The 19,315-nt window shown below is 32.8% G+C and overlaps 2 long non-coding RNA genes and 1 pseudogene across 6 annotated transcripts; all 3 read right to left on the bottom strand.

Moving 5' to 3' along the window:
* Window positions 1-1,631: 1,631 nt before the first annotated feature.
* On the bottom strand, window positions 1,632-6,405 carry LOC148786797 (uncharacterized). Of its 2 annotated transcripts, none has more exons than XR_016067987.1 (5): window positions 6,074-6,405; window positions 5,663-5,869; window positions 5,299-5,381; window positions 5,089-5,166; window positions 1,632-4,317 (listed from the first exon to the last, which is right to left on the bottom strand). It is a non-coding gene; the product is annotated as an uncharacterized LOC148786797 (long non-coding RNA). The 2 variants fall into 2 exon arrangements; XR_016067986.1 differs by having other exon boundaries at window positions 1,632-1,963; window positions 6,074-6,404.
* Window positions 6,406-11,965: 5,560 nt separating this feature from the next.
* On the bottom strand, window positions 11,966-16,344 carry LOC110011452 (uncharacterized). 4 transcript variants are annotated; one of them, XR_016067726.1, is made up of 7 exons: window positions 16,208-16,344; window positions 16,034-16,115; window positions 15,477-15,559; window positions 15,284-15,366; window positions 15,091-15,146; window positions 14,953-14,997; window positions 11,966-12,186 (listed from the first exon to the last, which is right to left on the bottom strand). It is a non-coding gene; the product is annotated as an uncharacterized LOC110011452 (long non-coding RNA). The 4 variants fall into 4 exon arrangements; XR_002286474.2 differs by lacking the exon at window positions 14,953-14,997; XR_002286476.2 differs by having other exon boundaries at window positions 14,953-15,146.
* Window positions 16,345-17,848: 1,504 nt separating this feature from the next.
* Window positions 17,849-18,286, bottom strand: LOC148786798 (small ribosomal subunit protein eS30z/eS30y/eS30x-like; annotated as a pseudogene).
* Window positions 18,287-19,315: the final 1,029 nt, after the last annotated feature.

Raw genomic sequence — 19,315 nt, forward strand, 5'->3', positions numbered from 1 at the left:
TTTCCCGCAGTTCCTCTGGCTCCTGTGTCCCTTCTGTTTCTCCTCTTGCTCCTCAACCACCTGCACCTCCTCTTCGTCGTTCCACCAGAAATACTCAATGTACTCCTTGGCTTAATGATTTTATATGTTCTGCACATGTACCTCCTTCTTTACACTCCACCACTCCTGCATTTAAGTTGTTTGTAGCCTCGTTATCTGTTTTGCAGGAGCCCAAGTCTTTCTTTAGGCCATCCAGCATGAGGAATAGCGGGAGGCCATGAACAATGAGCTGCAGGCCTTAGAGCACAACAACACTTGGAAGCTTGCCCCTTTTTTGCCTGGTAAACGGGCAATTGGTTGTAAATGGATCTTCAAGACAAAGCTTAGAGATGATGGCCAAAACAGTTTTAGAGAAAAATTACATATATATAAACAGGTGTGAGAGTAAATAAAAAGAATGTATTTTTTTAGGGGAAATTATTGTAATAATGCAAAGAAAAAGAAAGTTACAAGAGTGGAGTGGTTTTGGAGGTGTTTAAAAAGTAGGCAACAACACTGCTGCTATTTTTTACAATTATACTGTTTTTTTTAAATTCTTGACAAGTAAAAGAATATTATTTATTTTAATTCTTAACAATTAAAAGGATTTATGCTATATTTTGAACAGTTACGAAACATAAAAAATAAAAAATAAGATAGAATTATGGAACAATCACATCATTATGGGCATCAACTGTGGAGTGTTAGGCTGTGGCCCACTGCTAGCAATTTTCAGCCCACATGCGATAATTGGAAACTAGCATTCCACCTTTAAAAATTAGTATTTTCAGCCCAATTTAAGGAATGTTATTTGTTCCAACGTGGCTTTATTTGCTTTTAATTTCTTAAATCCGATTGTAATATTTCAAAACATCGTTTCGATTGCTTGAAACCAAATATTTTTCCAACATAACCCTTCTCCTTATTTTGTATTAGTAAATAAATAAATTAATATTATACTAATATTATAGTTTACTATATAAAAAAATTTAAAACCTTATTAAAAAATATCTTATCAAACAAGAATAAGAAATTTTCTTGGTAATAAAAATATTCATTAAAATGAGTATTGCTCATTTATTTTAAATCGTTTATTTTAACTAAAATTCCTGGCAAATTAACAACGTTGAAATGTTATTTGCCTATTTATTTTTAAGAATATAGTGTTCATTCTTTAATTAGTTTAGAGAAATTAGGAATTAATGGCAAATAATTTTCTTCTTTGACAGAGTTTTGCGCTTATGTCTTTTCACAATAAGACTGAAACACTTAGACTATATTTGAATTGATGGATTTGAAGTTTAGATTAGTGTTTATATATTATTCACATTTTATTTATTTTAAATTTTACTATGCCAAGTAAAGTATAATAAAAATATCTTCTATCAAATTAATCGTGTTAAAATATTACTTTGTATTTAATCTTTTTATTGGATATATAGTCTGTTTCCTACTTGGTCGTTTACTTGATTCATCCTGCTGTCCCCTTGGACTTGATGTTGTCATGTGTGGCGAGTTAGCCAGATAATTCGAGTGAAGTTTGTTCCTCTCAAAATAAAAAATAAAAAAAAAACAGAAAAAGATAGAGAAGGTATAATAGTGCACATGAGAAAGGAAAAAGAAAAATTGCTTGCTTGCTCAAAACATGGTACCACATCAAATATTTACTAACAAGATAGTAGGAAACAACTACATAGGATCTCTAGGTATCACTTTTAGGCATGAACCAGACATACTTTCCCTGTTTCTGGTTTCCTTAATACATGATTATGATCTAAGTATTACAAACATGCTTGGTTCTATTTACAGTAGGCAAGATTTACTTCCACGGCGAACCCATGAGGCTCATACTTAGAATTACTTGAACGCCACAACTGATATCGACAAATCCATGAACGTTGTTAAGCAGACTCTTTCATTCAGATCATCTTCACAGCTAACTTAACTGCAAAAACAAAGAAGAAAACTTGAGCAAAATCAACCATATAAGAAAAGTATGCAACACATAATGGCATGTAAACTATAGGACAACCTATATCCTTCTCTGCCATTTCTACCCAAAAAGCAACCTTTGTCCCCATCCATTTCACCTCTACTGATTTTTCCCCATATTTAAAAATCAAGAAATATTGAGACCATTTTATTATCCTTTGCATAATTCAAACCCAAAATTCGGACTGATTTCTATTATGCCTTCACGTTCTCAACATTCTAATGGGGAAAGCAATAGGATTATGAATTCCAAGGCCACTTTAAACATGACGGACGCAAGGCAGTTCGGAGTTGAGGCCTACAAGAGAGATAATACTCCAATGTTTTTGTAGATTTATTCTTGGTCTGTTCATTATGTTGGCTTTTGGCCTCATGTTGCTTTCTTAGAAATTTTTGTTTGTCATACATTTGCATTTTTGTACAAATTTTACAAAAACTCCATATATGTCCATATCATTGACATCTAACATTTGAAGGTGTATCACAAAAAAATTTGTTGAAAAATCATTATTACACAATCACACGAAATTCAGAAATCAAATACTGCATACTAAATTGCAAAACAGTAGAGATGCCAATCTCATTATTTGTGTTAAAATCACTTGTATATATATCTTAAAAGACTTTTATCATTTGTCAAAATAAAAGATAGTGATGGATGCAATTTGCTAAAAAATAGTGTACTTTTTTGGAAGTCTAAACAAAGATGGTGATGAATGCAATTTGCTAAAAAACAGAAAACTTAATGCAGCTTAAAATTTTCCAAAGAACTGCAAAAACTGTTTTGAATCCAATTCTTTTTTATGGAAATAAAAATCAATAATAGATTTCCTTGAAAATCCAAAAACGTGACTTATTCATGCATTTATCAAAAATAATTAAATGAATATATGCCCATGAATAATCAAATACAAAAAATATTCTAAACGCTGTAAATTTATTTTAAATAATTTGAAAGAAATTACTGCAATTCAAGCTGATTTTGAGAATTAAAGAAAACCACAGCTGATTTTGAGAATTAAAGAAGACCACCCACAAGAAAAACAAATCTTTGAGTCAAAGAGAAAAATTTATTTTAAGAACTTTACGTGAAAACAAAAGAACACTTGACAAGGAAAACAAATCTTTTGGGCAAAAGAGAGAAACAATTTTCTAGTAATACATTTCAACTTATCAAAACTTTGTGTTCCTTAAAAATCATTGATGAACTCTTGAACGTACATAATAATACTCACAAAAGTTTTACCAAGTAATCTTGAAAAATATATTTTTAATTGGCATCTCGACAACTGTTCCACATTAGCATAGCATTTAATCCCAAAGTTCGCAAATAAAAAATAATTCATGATTGTATAATATAGATGTTCCAACATACTATTCTGTAATACACCTTCAAAAATAAGATGTTAATAACAAGAACTAACATGGTTTTTGTAAATCATACACAAATGTCAAACGTATTAACAACAAAAAGTTTTAAGGCAGCTCATGAAGAAAACCCAACATAATAAACGAACCAAAAATAAATTTACAAAAAGATGAGGTATTTGTTCTCTCATTAAGGTCTCAACTCTATACTTGCATCATTCACATTTTTGAGCAGCCTAAAAAATCCCTAATCCCATACTTTCCAAACCAGAATGGAGAAAGCACGGCTTTCCAAAGAAATCAGAGCAGCAAATTTTAGGTTTGAATTATACAAAGTATAAAATCAATGGTCTCAACCATTCTTGATTCCAAAATATAGGAGAAAAATCAGCAAAGAAGAATTGATAGGGGCCGTTGGTTGCTTTTCAGTTAGAAACTTGAAGAGAAGACTATGAAGATACGTAAGGCTACCATTAGGTTCTAAAATGTCAACAAATTCCCACACAATTCTTATCGATATGAGGTTCTCTAGTTTGCACCTAATTGGCAAACCCAATTCAAACTCTAGCCTTCAATCTTTTAATAAACAAGTATGAAAAACCTATACTAACTTATATGCTTCACTTTAATGCATGTGGAGAATGATGTATCAGGTAGGGTGATGCCCTTTGCTAATTGAACGCTATATGTGTTAGGGCTAAAGAAAACCAGATATCACCTCCAACATTAGTTCAATATGGTCCAATTTTTATTTGAAAATCTCTTAAAATTTCACTTTATATGTACGGATAGAAATTCACCAATAAATAAATACTCACCTTACCTAGTCAATGGGTTGTGGGACCCAAAACCTATCGAACAATTTCACAATTTTAATGCAATTAGAAACAAACTTGCAAATAAATATGGGTTTCAGCGAGACTTCAGTGACGGCATTGCCTGCATCAAATTTAGAGTATAGTGCTTTTTTCAACAAATAAAACTTGCAAATAAAAGAATTGATAACAGCAATTCCGTGTGACTCTATTGAATCTCTGTACTTTGTATCAAGACAGAATTACGAACAGACATGGAAGAAAACAACATAGATACAACATTGTAGCACTCTCCAATTAAAAGGCATAAGAACAAATACCGCACTTGATGCACTTGAGAAAAGATATTTTGCTGGCCCATCAATTGAGCAAGTATCAATTGGTTTACGAAGTTCCATTACAGTCCAAAGAGGAAATTGGGATATTTAAAGTCAAGCTCATATTCAGTGAATCACATATATGCATTAAGAAAGAAGATAAGTGAACTTGATCGGCAACAAAGATAATAGCAGGAAAACAAAGTGTTACTTACTGTTCCTAAAGTAGGTTCATAGTTGCTGATCTAAGTGAAGATACATGTGGGGTCCCATTAGTTTCAAGCAACTGTCTTATGCTAGATTGTGTAAGATAATCGACATGGTGTGACTAACAAAAATCATCATATTTCTAGTATATCCTAGCCCCATATATTAACAACTGCAGCCAAACATTTTCAGAAACAAAGTCCCACGTAAACCAAGGATCATTGGCAGCAATTTATACGGATGGAAAATGAAAATCATGGCCAATAGATTCACACAAGCAAAATATATTAACAACTGCAACCAAATATATATTTGTAAATAACTTTTCTGAAACACAACATTCACGCAAGTTATAACATTGCTAGACTCACATTCTTTCCCAACCTAATGGTAGGGAAGATCAGCCAGCGGACAAAGATGACAATCCAATCCAAAGCCTGCAGGTTCTCCTGGCAGATTTGGAAAAACAAAGGTTTTGCCCTAGGAGTTACTATATCATTAACACTCGTGAAAACTTGATTCGAAACAATGATTAACGCATGCATTATTAACAAAGAACATGTAAAAGACCAAAAGATTACCAATTCAATGCCAGTAGTCTCGTCGATTCGAGTCTCTAAACCCAACATAAGTTTCGTTCCCACTCCATCTCTATACGAATCCCCTGTGAAAGCATTTGGATGCAATTAAATAACATTATAAGATGGGAAAAGACCAATGAAATCAGAGCCAAAAAGAAAAAAGGAAAAGCTAGACACAGAAAATGCAAGTGGAATAAGCAAAGCCAAATCTGCCTTCAAGAAAGAAGCTCTGAAAAACAAGACTGCCAAAAAATTGACCAGTTTGTGAGTGTAGGCAATATGTATTAATATCCCTCAAGACACTAGCGATCAAAATGACAACAGGATCACTACTGAATATAATCATATGAAAAAACAACCATACCCAAAGGGAAAAGCCTTCAAAACCTCCAATTCAGAGAGCCATCTTGCCTATTCTCTGAACAAGTTCTGATCCAGCAACAATGTCCACACCAGCATCCTTGTATGCAAGTCCCAGACACTTGTCCGCAGACTGCAGTCGTAATCCAAGACATACAGTAGAGCCCATGTGTAATTGAAATTCAAGAACCTTGAAATAACAAATCGAGACCTTAAAAAAGACAAAAAGGAAAAAGAGTAAGGCCGTAATTTCACAATTCAGTGACACTGAAAAGTACTCGTATTAAATCTTCCGTTGGGAAGACAGACTTCCTTTAACCAAGATACTCTTAAGTTCACAATGCAAGAACCCATAATGCAAGAAACTTAAAAGAACTCTTATGCAATGAGGTGATGTCAGACTCTCAAGAAATACCTTAAGAAAGAACAGATCAAGGCTGAGGGCAGTCGGCGGAGGCGGCCGGACGTCTGAGACGATGTTCAAAAACGCCGCTGTTAAAAAAGAAGGGCATGTCAATGTGAGCGCCCTCTTGCTTTTCTTCTGCACTATTTTTGATTTTTCAAAATCTGGTCGTGGATGTTCCTCTTATATAACTATGCGCCGGCGCGGGGAACACAACGGTAAAGTTTTTTTGTTCTTTTCTTTCTTGAAATCACAACGGTAAAGTTGGGAAGATTAGGTTTCACTGTGGTTTGAGGGTGAGAAAGTGACAGACCCGTGAACAAGATGATGATTTCAAGGGTAAATTGCATTTTTGCCCCTGTATTATCATCAAAATGCAAAGAACCCCTATATTAAAAAAAATAGGTTAAAAATTCGATGTTTTTATTAATCTTGTGTAGAACCTTATTCCTCTTAGGATCTGGCGAACAGCGAGAAATATTAAAAAATGCTATATTAATACAATATTATATCATATGATATCAATTAGAAAAATCCGCACCATTGTCGTGTTAATACATTAATATATGTCTGGCATGTGTTGAATTAAAATATAATTAAATCATACATAATTAAAAAATATAATCACATGTAACCCACACATGTAGGTGAAATAAGTGCATGTTATAAAAAAAATGGGGTTAAATGCAATTTACTCTTATATTTACCAGTTCAATATCAATTAGAATTATTATTTTATTACAACAATGAATTTTAAAGTTTTATTGAAGATAATTATTTTATAAAAATTATAATTAGTTTCTAATTGTAAAAATTAACTCTTATATTTACCAGTTCAGTAACTCTTGAGAGAGTTAATGGTCGTGAACAAAAAAATAACGCCAAGAGAGGTAGTACAGTTAGTGAGCTGGTAAATACAGGAGTTAATTAAGTGAACTAGCAGATATAATTATTTTGTAAAAACTATTCTTTAACTTAAGAAAAAGTATTTTAAATACATTTGAAAAAAATATATCACATCAACTATAATCATTATATATTATTTTATCTCACAATTAATTATGTATTAAAAAAATATTAATTATACTACAAAAATAATGATTATTTTATATTATTATATCTGTCTTTCATTAACGCGTATTATTATTGAAAATACATTAATAAGTAACTTAAAATCATTATTATTGAAAATATTAATGAGTACGTGAATGTAGCTTTTAAAATAGTATAACATATTTAATATTTTGTAATTGTTGTAAATAAAAAATTTGCATTTTTGGCACAAGAATATCGTCTAACTATGAGAATCAAGACGTCATTTATTATTGGACCTAGCCAAGTATTTTCCACACTCAACCAATTACATAATAACTTAAGAACAGTGTCTCTTTATATCTCAAAATGTAAATAGTTTAGGCTGTAATTACTTGCGAGTAAAATATGTTTGATTGAGATAAGATATTAAAATTATTATTAAATACTTTTTGTTGATAATTTTCTATTTTCTTGTAGTAATAAAAAATAAATTTTTGTCTCCTATCTATCAACGGTTGTCATGAGGGATAATGGCACATGCGATAGGGAAGACAACAACCATAAAAGTGCCACACATAACTGCTATCATCAATCAGCCTGAGCGCATATATTCCCGTTCTTCCGTGACGCACATTGTCTGCTAGTCTGCCGCACGTAGGGTGCTGCCTGTCGCACAACTTGATGTCGTCTAAACATTGGATGTTGCCTGCACGTGCAACTTCCTGCCTTTTGAACGTCGTGTCCTATATGAGTGCATGACATCTGGTCTTACTTCAAATGCATGCGGTCTGTGTGGGCGGCACCTTTCTTTGTTGCAACTCAAGTGCTATCTTCACTAAACTCGGGTACCATTTAGCCAACTCCCGCAACCTTCCATGCAAAGCCCCTATCCACACATACCCACAATCATTCACCACTGTAGAACAAGGCTACGACACCAACGTATTGTTGCTCACACCTCTGCATGGCTAATTGTCACTCTAATACGATGAACCGTCTGCCTTAAACTGGTTCAAAACTTAACCAGCTCGAGTGCCACACCATGCTGGCACCCATTCACACTGACAGGCAAACCTGCCATGCCAGCGTCTGATAGAGCTTCAAGGGGCTTACAAGAGCATCGTCTAAGACTGATCCGCCATTTGCTTCCAAATATCAAGAATGCTGAGGCATGGCCTTCTCAGGTAGTATAACATGTCCCCTTTCTTCTAGATTACCCCATCTACCATTAACACCCTGTTTTCACAATATTGGTTTCTTCTTTACATGGATGGGAAATCAAAGAGTGTAGCAGGCCTAGCGTAGCGATCGAGGGAGAGAGCGACTTCCTAGTTGGAAGGCGCGAGAGACGACTAATGGGGGGGGTTACAGGGGGGTGTCTCCCTTGTTTGGCGTCGTAAACTATATACCAGTGCCCCCTACCAGATTACTATAACTAAACTATATGCCCCAATCCCCTTTAAACGACACTTTTTTTACTACATCATTTTAGAAGCGGGCTCGGGATCTTTAACAATCTATAAGGCAACTCAGAAGACCATGATAGTCTAGAGAAAACTCATAAAGAAAAATTATTCGTAGCTTCCTTGCAAGCAGAATTACCAATCCAGGGCCTTCATCAAATCGAAGTGCTTCTTACACATATCTACGAACTTCGGATGCCATGAATACGCTACAGGTGCAGGACAACTGAGAGTATGAAACTTCATCGTCTGAAAAAATTGACTGCGTTTTTTTCTCAATTTTATCGGCCACAAATTTGAGAAGTTTTGCTTAATGATGCCCCCTCCTTGTTTCGAATTTTTCATTTCCTTGTCTGTCCGTCTTTTTTTTTTTGTGGTGTGTGGGTGTGGTGTGTGTGTGTGTGTGTGTGTGCATGCACGTGTGCGGTGTGGGGTGTGTGTGTGTGTGCGCATGTGTGTGGGGGGTGTGTGCGTGCGTGTTGGGTGTGTGTGTGTGTGTATGCGTGTGGAGTGTGTGGGGGTGTGTGTGTGTTTGGGGTGGGGTGTGTGAGTGTGTGTGTCACGATAGGACATATTTTACTTTCATTTTGAACATAGAAGAAGTGAGGTGTTGCTTTTATCTTCAACGCCAACGAATGTCATCTGCATCTTGTTACATTTGCCATCCTTGTTCAATTTCTAAGTCTTCACTTTTATCTACACAATCTTTTTTCTCGTGCAGGATATCACCATAGTTTTGCAATATTTTATACTCATTACGGGTATTGTGTGTCTTTATGGTCTATTTATGTCCTTTGTAATATTTTTGTGTGCTTGCATAGATGTGTATCCTCATTTTTGTTTACTTGATATTAAAGAGTATTTATTAAAATAAGAGCAATAACAGGATAGGAGAGAGTGTATTACCCTCTTCTTTTTTCCTTTCAATATATCTCGTTAGCAAGAGTGATCTTGGATTGATTTAATTTATTAGAGGGGATATAGTAAGGAAAAATGAGTGGAGGATTGATAAAAGCTGATAACTGCCTTGGGTGGTTATGATATGCTAACCAATTCTTGAATTGGTTGACAGCGACCATTAGAAAATGTTGTAGTTTTGAACCCTGACTTTGGTGTGTTTAGCCATTTTGATTTTCTTCCTGCTAATAGCGGTCTCTATAATTTTCACCCTTGAATCACATGGTAGTTTCTGTGGCATCACCGTGTTTTTTGGGTACTCGCATAGAAGAGGGAGAATGGTGCTTTTGCTTAAGAACAATTAATTAGTTATATATGTTGTAGCTGATGCTTGACTCATGCTTGTGCTTACATGTGGCTTACTGTTTATCAGGTAAAGAACTAATCATTTACCTCCCCAAGTTTTTGCTAATTTCCTGCCTTCAGGTACTTATTGGCAGTTTTATACATATTTGAGTGGTAACAGTTTCCTAATAATGCAGTTTTGGTATTGCAGAAACCAGGATATTAGGCCTATAAGTTGTTAAATTTGTGGTGTTGCTCGATAAATGGTACAGCAGTTCCTGTGGCTCTTCTTCAGAAAGTGAATGATTCATTTACTGGAAGGAGACACTAGTTTTAAATTTTTGGAAGGGAGGTAAGTTTCATGAAGTAATCAAAATTCATTACAAGTTTTTATGCTAACTTTGTTAAAGGTTGAAGTGTCTTGTGTGATTTATGTTTCTTGTCGCTTGGGCTTTTGCTGAAATGCCTTAGTAAATACAAAGCTAACCTAGTGCTAATTGCTTTCTGTTAACCATCCTATGTATTCATAGCATTTTGGATTTGTGTTTACTTTCTGATCTCATATTGCTTTTGAGCAGTATGGGTAGTTGGATTACCTTGAAGATACTTTTCTATTTTTTTTTATTTTCTTTAATTAGAAAAGTAGGGAAATAAAATTTTGCTAAATATCTTTGGAATAAGTTAGAACTTTTTACTGAAATTTCTTTACTCAGTAAGCTTTTCTTACTTGAGATTTTTTTTAGATATAAATTTGATTACTCTAAAAACATCCAAGAAAATTTGGATGATTTTTCAAAATTAATTCAAGACATAAAATTAAGAGGAGATTAAAAAAATGGATGATTACTCTCCTTTAGTGTTGTAAAATGTTATTTTTGAAACTTATGGAGATGTCAAAGCTGCAATTAGATATGGAAGGGATAATGTATATTTAGAAATAGTGATTAGTGGCTTAAAAAGCAAAGAAATGGATATTAAGACTAATAAACCTAGTCAGGATAGAAATGAAGTTAATTTTGAAAAGGATAGAACTAAGAATAAAAATTTTGATTATAAGTTTAGAAAGTATAGCAAAAGCAGAATTAGAAGTAGAGGTAAAAGTGGTATTATGCCTAAATATAAGGAAGATTGACAAAAAGAAAATAGATTTTATAACTATGGAGGTAGATGACACTTTATAAAAGATTTTAAAAAGTCAAAGAAAAATAAATAAAAGAAACTGCAAATGTATCTAAAGAAACTTCTAATGAAGTTTATATGATTTGTGATATTAATTCTGCTAAATCATCCCTGCATATAAATGTTTGGTTTATTGACTCTGGTTGCACTTACCATATAGCTCCTTTTAAAGAAATATTAACAAACTATAGGTCTGAAAAATTGGGTTCTGTCTCTATGGCAAATGAAAAATTAAGTGATGTTCAAGGACTTGGTGATGTTTGTTTGAATTTTGAGAATGGTTTCAATCTTACATGAAGAAATGTTAGACATGTCCCTGAATTATGTCATAATCTGATATCATGTGCTGGCCTTGAGAAGGAAGGGCTAGAGGGGAAATGGGGTAAGTGCCATGAAGATCATGAAGGATTCCCTCACTGTGTTTAAGACAGAAAGAAAAAGTAACTAGTATGTTTGTTCTGTTAAGTATGATGTTGTTTGTTGTATCTGTCTTAAAAACAAATAAAACTGAATTGTGGCTTGATGTTTTGATCAGTATCTAAGTCAGTTAAAATAGTTTGCTTGAGACATTTTGAAAGCATTTAATGTACTCGTATTATATTTTATTTGAGAAATAATTGTCCGTTAGTACTCGATATTGTTGATTGGCTTGCTTTATTTGGTCCTTTAGTTGCTTGAGTTCAACAATATACCTTCCATGTGGTTAACTCAGCCATAATGGAACCAACTGCGTGAAGGTGCTTGAATTACAACTTTCAATAATGAAGCTTCTAGTACAAGCTGCGAATGGAGAAGCATTGCTATGAAGTGAACATATATTGGAACACAAGTGCTCTTTTGGAAGGACTAAAACTGTTTTAAGTATCTCAATCCACATGGTTATTATTGTTCTATCTGCATAAATAAGATTCTAATTAGGATGTTGCGTGGTATTAAAAATTGAAGGAATTGCAATAGATAATTTAATAAAAAATAAAAAGAGGACTATAAAACAATAGGCATTTTTCACTAAAAACCCAAGTACTACAAATAGAGTATTCTTATTTACAATAAGGCTAGATTTATTCTTAAGCTAATGGCTGTCGATGTCTAGAAGAAACCGCAAGGCTCATACTTGGAAATACTTGAGCCCGATAGACATGCAAGCTAGTGTGTCATTGTGAATGGATGCAAGTCGACAACTGTATCATCTTCACTAGCATTAACCTGCACAGAATCAACAATATCAGTATCATTTAAAGATATGTAAGATCAAAATCTATCTATACTCGTCAATTATAATTGACGGCTCTAGAATTTATATTTGGTTTCTAAATTCATGCTTGCCTAAATAACATCATCTTGCTAAAAATTATTTGAGAATTTAAAGATTGAAGTAGAATATTCAAACACTCAATCGTTTCACATTAACCACTAAAAGCAATGTGTTCTTTGACACTATCTAGAACCACATGACAACCTATGTATCTATCTCTTCCTCTCTACCATTTATCTAACCAAAGACGCAACCTTTGTCCCTATCTAGTTATTCTCCACCGTCTTCCCCGATATTTTAAATTTCAAGAAAGACTGAAACCATTGAATTTTTTTCTTTGTCTACTTCAAAGCAAAAAATGTATGTGAGTTCTATGAAACCTTCACATTCTCAACATTCTAACTTGGAAGTAATAGGATTATAAATTTTGAGGCCAGTTTCAAATGTGACGAATGCAGGGTAGTTAGGAGTTGCCGCCTAAAGGGGAGATAATTCTCCACAATTTTTGCAAATTTATTCTCAACTTATTCATTATGTTAGGTTTTATCCTATTTGCCTTTTCAAAACCTTTTTTTGGTCATACATTTAAGACTTTTGTACAAATCATACAAAAACACCATATTTGTCCACATCGACATCCAAACTTTGTAGGTGGATCACAGCAAAATTTGTTGAAAAATCGCTACTACGCAACCACAAATTAGTTTATTTTTGAACTTCGGAAATAAAATATCATATACTACACTGTAAAACGGTTGTCTAGATGCCAATCTCAATGTTTATTTTTTAATTACCTGTGCGCCTATCATCTTAAAAGATTTCTTTAAGTATTATGAAATCAATTATTTATCACAACAGAAAAGAGTTAATTATACACTTTTTTGAAAGTCTAAAGAAAAAATTATCCTTTTGTTCAAAAGTAATAAACCGAATGCACTTGAAACTTCAAAGTTTTCCCAAGAATACAAAAACTGCTTTTAAAAAAATGACAATAAAATCAATTAACAATTTTCTCTTAAAATGAAAACACTTGACTTTTTTATGCACCACAAACCAGTAAATTTATATACTTGTTAAACTACACAAAATATTCAGACTTTGCAATTTTATTTAGAGAAATTAGTACACTTGATGCTGATTTTAAAAACATACGTTGCAACAGAAAACACTTGATAAGAGAAATCAAATCTTAGCAAAAGAAAAAACAATAAATTTTTTAAAAATACACTATAGTTAGTTCCTCATAAAAACTAAAAAAAATTTCTCATATCTAGTATTATTTCATTTACCAAACATTTTGTTCATTAAAAAACATTTATCAAATCTTGAAATTATGTAACAATATTCACGAAATCTTCTTGAAAAGAAAAAAAAAAAAAAAAGAAAGAAAAGCAAATTTAATTGGCATCTAGACAACCGCTCTACGCTTAGCATAGTATTTAATTTCCCAAAGTGCACAAATAAAACAACTCATAGTTGGATAATATAGATTTTTCGACATTTTTTCTATGATACATCTGCAAATATAAGATGTTAACATGGACCCATGATTTCTGTAAATTCATACAATTATTTTAAATGTATAACAACAAAAAATTTCAGAGCAAGCTTATGAGAAAAACCCAACACGACGAATTAATCAAGAATAAATTTACAAAAAAGGGAAAATTTGTTCTCCAATTTAGGTCTCAACTCTATCCTTGCAGTCGTTCACATTTCAACAACCTCAAACAATCTCAATCCTATTCTTTCCGAGTCAAAATGATGGTCACGTGAGTTTTTCAAAGAAATCAACACACAAAATTTGGATTTGAAGTTTCAAAGCATAAAGTCAATGGTTTCAGCCTCCTTGATTTCAAAATATGGGAGAAAAGTCGGCAAGGAAGAACCGATAAGGACATTGGTTACTTTTCAGTTAGAAATTCAAAGAGAGGAATATGAAGATACACAGGTTAACATTAAGTTCTAAAATATCATCAAAAAACACACTTTTAGCGGCCGAAATGTGTCCCAATTGAGTGTTTAAATCTTACTCAACCCTTTTGATTCTCAAATAATTTTTAACAATATGAAGGTATCCGGCAACACAGAATCTGCAAACCAAATCCAAATTCTAGCGCCCCCAACCGTTAATAAACGAGTACACATTACTAACTAATATGCTTCACTTGTAGAGTTAAATATAAACACACTACAGTCTTAGGCCAGCATTTTAAACTGCATAATACATCACAATTTTAATGGCACTAGCAAGAGATATACAATGACAATATTGCTAACAATGAAGCTTGCAAATAAAATAATTGCTAATAGATGATAAGACATCTCTATCAAATAAGTCATTTCTCCTTGTACTTTGCATTAAGACAGAACTAGGAAGAAACCAAGACAGCAAAGAAAACAACATAGATACATAACTGTGGCATTCCCCAATTCAAAGGCATAATATGCAACAGATATTTCATAACCACGATACCTTTCTAGATGCAGTTGAGAGTTCATATTCTGGTTGGCCCATCAGTTGGGCAAGTACTGATTGGTTTAAGAAGTTTGATCACAGTCCAACCAGAAATTTTAAGTTGAGTTCAAATTGGAATAACAGAGAGTGGATGGCTGGCACTTAAATTTCAGTTAATAACATATATGCATTATGACAGGAGATAGGAGAAATTGACTGCTAACAGAGATAATAATAGTTAAATAAAGTAGTAACTTACTGCTCCTAGAGTAATAGAGTCCGAGTTGCCGATCAAAGCCTAAACCTTTCCAAACCAAAGTGCTAGTAAAGGAAAGACCACAAGCAAGTAATTGCAGAAAATTTGCGAAAACATCGCTAACCTCTCACACAGACTTACCAAATCAAGGTCAATAGTCTGATGGCTTCCAGTCTCAAGTCTGGTTGCCACTTCATCTGTATCAGCCACCAGACGAGAATCCGCAGTGAAAGCATGCAAATGTGATTAAATTCCATTATAAGAAGGGAAAGACCACTAGCAACTAATTGCAGAAAATTTGCGAAAACATCGCTAACCTCTCGCACATACTTACCAAATCAAGGCCAATAGTCTAATGGCTTCTAGTCTCAAGTTTAGATTCCACTTCACCTGTATCAGCCACCAGATGGGAATCCGCTGTGAAAGCATGCAAATGTGATTAAATTCCATTATAAGAAGGGAAAGACCACTAGCAACTAATTGCAGAAAATTTGCAAAAACATCGCTAACCTCTCACACAGACTTACCAAATCAAGGTCAATAGTTTGATGGCTTCCACTCTCAGGTTTGGTTTCTACTTCATCTGTATCAGCCACCAGATGGGAATCCGCTGAGAAAGCATGCAAATGTGATTAAATTCCATTATAAGAAGGGACAGACCACCAAATCAAACCCAAAAAGACAAAGAAAGACTGGATAAGCATATGGCTAAGCAAAATGACAGAAGAAAAAAAATCTAAAAACATTGAGAATGTGGAAAACACGAGGGAGGTCTGATTGTAGAAACGTGCCTTGAAAGAAAGAAAACCAAAACCTTGAAACAATTTTAGCCAAAACCTTCCAAGAAAAAAAATAAATTCAAGAATAAACAAGAAACCGTGTAATCAAGAAGTACCTAAAGATAAACAAGAAACTGTGTAATCAAGATTGTGAGTGCAGGCAATATGTATAAATGCAATTCCTGGACAAATGGCATGAATCTTGAGCAAGAGCGGATTGAACAAATGTTTTATGCAATGGGAAAATTGTGTGAACTCATGCTTCCTGAACTAATTATAAAACAACCCTTGCAAAAGCAAAGTACCTTTTTAGGTAATTATCCAAGAAATTCAAGAGAACCCATGCAGTAGTTGAATTTCACGAACCTTGAAACAATTAGCCAAAACCTTCCAAGAAAAAAAAAATACAAGAATAAACAAGAAATCGTGTAATAAGAAGTACCTAAAGATAAACAATAAACCGCGTAATCAAGAAGTACCTGAAGATCGAGGCCTGAGGGCGGTCGCAGCACGAGAACGGCGGAGGTGGCTGCCTGAGAATGCGCCGCCATTAGAGCAGAAGCTTTTCTCCTGCACTCTCTCGATTTTGCACTCTCTCCATTTCTTTATGTTTGTGTTGAAAATTCTCTTACATAGTGTTGTATATAAAGTGGGCTGGGGTCTATCTCCAACGCCAGTTGGGCCGCTTCAAGCTCCAACGGTAAAAAAATTATTTTTTATTTTTACTTTAATTTCTAATGATAACACAATTAATTCATTTGCTTGAAAATTTAAATTATTACCCAATTGAAAAATGACCGAATAATAACTATGGAATATAAATTAATATATTCAATTAATAAAATTATGAATTCAAATGCTAATTTTTTTGAGTGAGTAAGAGGAATTACCAAAATCGCGAAAATGATGGTAAAATGAATATATTAAAGTTTTTTGGTTAAGAATAAAATAGATTTTTTTTTTGGATACATAATAAAAATAGTGAACTATTAGCCATGTGCTACTATAATTAAATCCTGACTAAATTTTATATACAGTAAATAATTAGCATTCATTTTTAATGGCAGTATATAAGTTTCCATGAGTTTACAAAATTTGTTCATCTATATTATTATAAAAAATAAAAAAAAACCATTTGTCATGCCAAATTTACCCTTGAATTCACTTTTTTCTCTAAAAAAATTTGATTAGAATAGTAGTTTTAATTTTTTTAATAATTTTATAATTATAATTTTTTTTCTCTCACTCAGTACTCCATTATTTCTCTCACATCGAACTTCTCCATATTTTTTTTTATAATAATTTTTATTAAATTAACAATCATATTATATTTTTTTTCTGTTTCCTCACGTTTCTTTCCTCTAACAAAACCTTTTTCTTTCTCACTCTCACGCCATGATTGTAGTTTTCACTAAAAAAAATCTCTTAATCTTATATCATAACTTTTTTTATGCTTGTGGGAAGCGCGTGCAACAACGACTAATTTATTAATACATAAACTCAAATAATTACTACAATTTGAGTGTTATATTAATTGATAGTCCTGTCAACCATAAGTTTATTGATTCAATTACAGTTTGTCAATTAAACATAATAAAAATGAATGAATCCACAGATCCACTTAAGTTATAATTGGGCTAGCTATACATTTTTACAAAACATGGATTACAAGTTACACTACAAAAAAATTATTTTATAGTAACAACTTTTTTAACGGCTAAATTAATAATTTAAAAACTTTTTTTAATTTATAATGACCGTTGTAACGACACACCCTACCTCAGCTTTTTTTGGCAATAAGAAATCTTTGTAACGCCTTGCTTGAAAAAGTCGTACAATTTGTAACAATTGTTGTATTGTAACAACCATGAGAGACCGTTACAATAGTAGTTCAATTGCAAAAAACTTGATAACTATCATATTTTTATAATGACTTGATTACATAACAGTTATACATAGTTCAAAAGCCGTTACAAATGCAATGACAAAAAATATTTTTTTTATAATATTTAGTTGTATTTAATTTATTTTAATATTCAAATTTTTTTGTAAAAATAAATTATGGAATTCTTTGTTTTTTCTTTTTTTTCTTAACTTCAATTTCGAAATTAACAACTCGATTATGCTCCACAATATGCAGTAAATATATCAAATTCCAAAAACAACTGCAAAAACAGCTCAATCCATGACCTAGAAACACTATAGCATCATAGAAGAAACAGTCAATCCAGGCCCGAAATTCTTGTTCACCTACAGAAACTAGAGGTCCTTCCACTCTACTTCTCAGATGAGTTTGGTCCCCTCTTCTTCCCGAAGCCAACAACGGCAGTGACGAAACGGCGGTTGTACTGCATCCGCTTGTGGGCACGGCCGCGGGGCTTCTTCTTCTTATCCTGCTTCGCCACCTTGGGGGTCTGCCCCTCTCACCTTTCCGGCACGAGCCAATGAACCGTGTACCTTACCCATGACTGATTGATTTCTCCGAAACGGCGAGGATCTTCAGTTGCCGGGAGTCAAATTGGAGCTTCAGAGAAAACCATTGTGGAATTCTTTGTTATATCTATGTAGTTTTAAATTTTTAAATGCGCAATATTATATAAAAACATATAATATAACAAGAAAATAAATATATTAATCGGGCAAATAAAATATTATTTGTTTATTGTACTTTTACAAATAAAAAGAAATCTAATTTAAATAAGCATCCTCTTTGGCCGCGTGTTCATCGTCGGGTACCAGGGGATCAAGTACAGATTGGGGCACTAGAGGTCGAGCCAGCGGGTACCCATTCGCCGCATCCACTCCTCGAGCCTCGCTACCCAATCATCAAGGTAGGATTTGAAAAGTAATAAATATTAACAAATGTATTATATTATGAATTAAATTTTATTTTTGCTAATATATTAAAAAATATTATTATAAATTAAACCAAATTACATAAAATTACACAAACTAATGAAAATTTTTAGAAATTACACATATTTTTCTTAAATTAACACAAATTACATAAAATAACACAACTTGCACATGTTCATAAAATTAACACAATTTACATAAAATTACGCAAATTGCACATATTCATAAAATTACTACAATTACACAAAAATTATACATATTTTCCAAAATTATATCTCAATATTCATATGATTACAGAAAAAATAAAATAAATTTTTAGAAAAAAAAATATATATATTAGAAAACATTTCAGAAATATATTGAGAAAAAATTCAAAAATTGCAGAAAAATGAATTTATAAAAAGTTCAGAAATTTGTTTAGAAATAGTCTTAATTTAACACAAATTACATAAAATAACACAACTTATACATATTCATAAAATTACACAAATTACATAAAAATTATACAAATTATACATATTTTCAGAAACTACATAAAATTATATCCCAACTTTTTTCCTAATATTCATATGATTATAGATCGCTGACAAACTGTTATGCAGCTGAGATTGCGCCTGCAGCAGTAGCAGAAAAAACAGCAGCAAAAGCAGAAAAACAGCAGTTGCAGAAAGCAGCAGCAAGAGACAGCAGCTGCAGAAAGCAGCAGCAAGAGACAGCAGCTGCAGAAAAAA

Source organism: Sesamum indicum, linkage group LG10 (assembly GCF_026168435.1).
Source record: "Sesamum indicum cultivar Baizhima isolate 11 linkage group LG10, ASM2616843v1, whole genome shotgun sequence".
NCBI lineage: Eukaryota > Viridiplantae > Streptophyta > Magnoliopsida > Lamiales > Pedaliaceae > Sesamum > Sesamum indicum.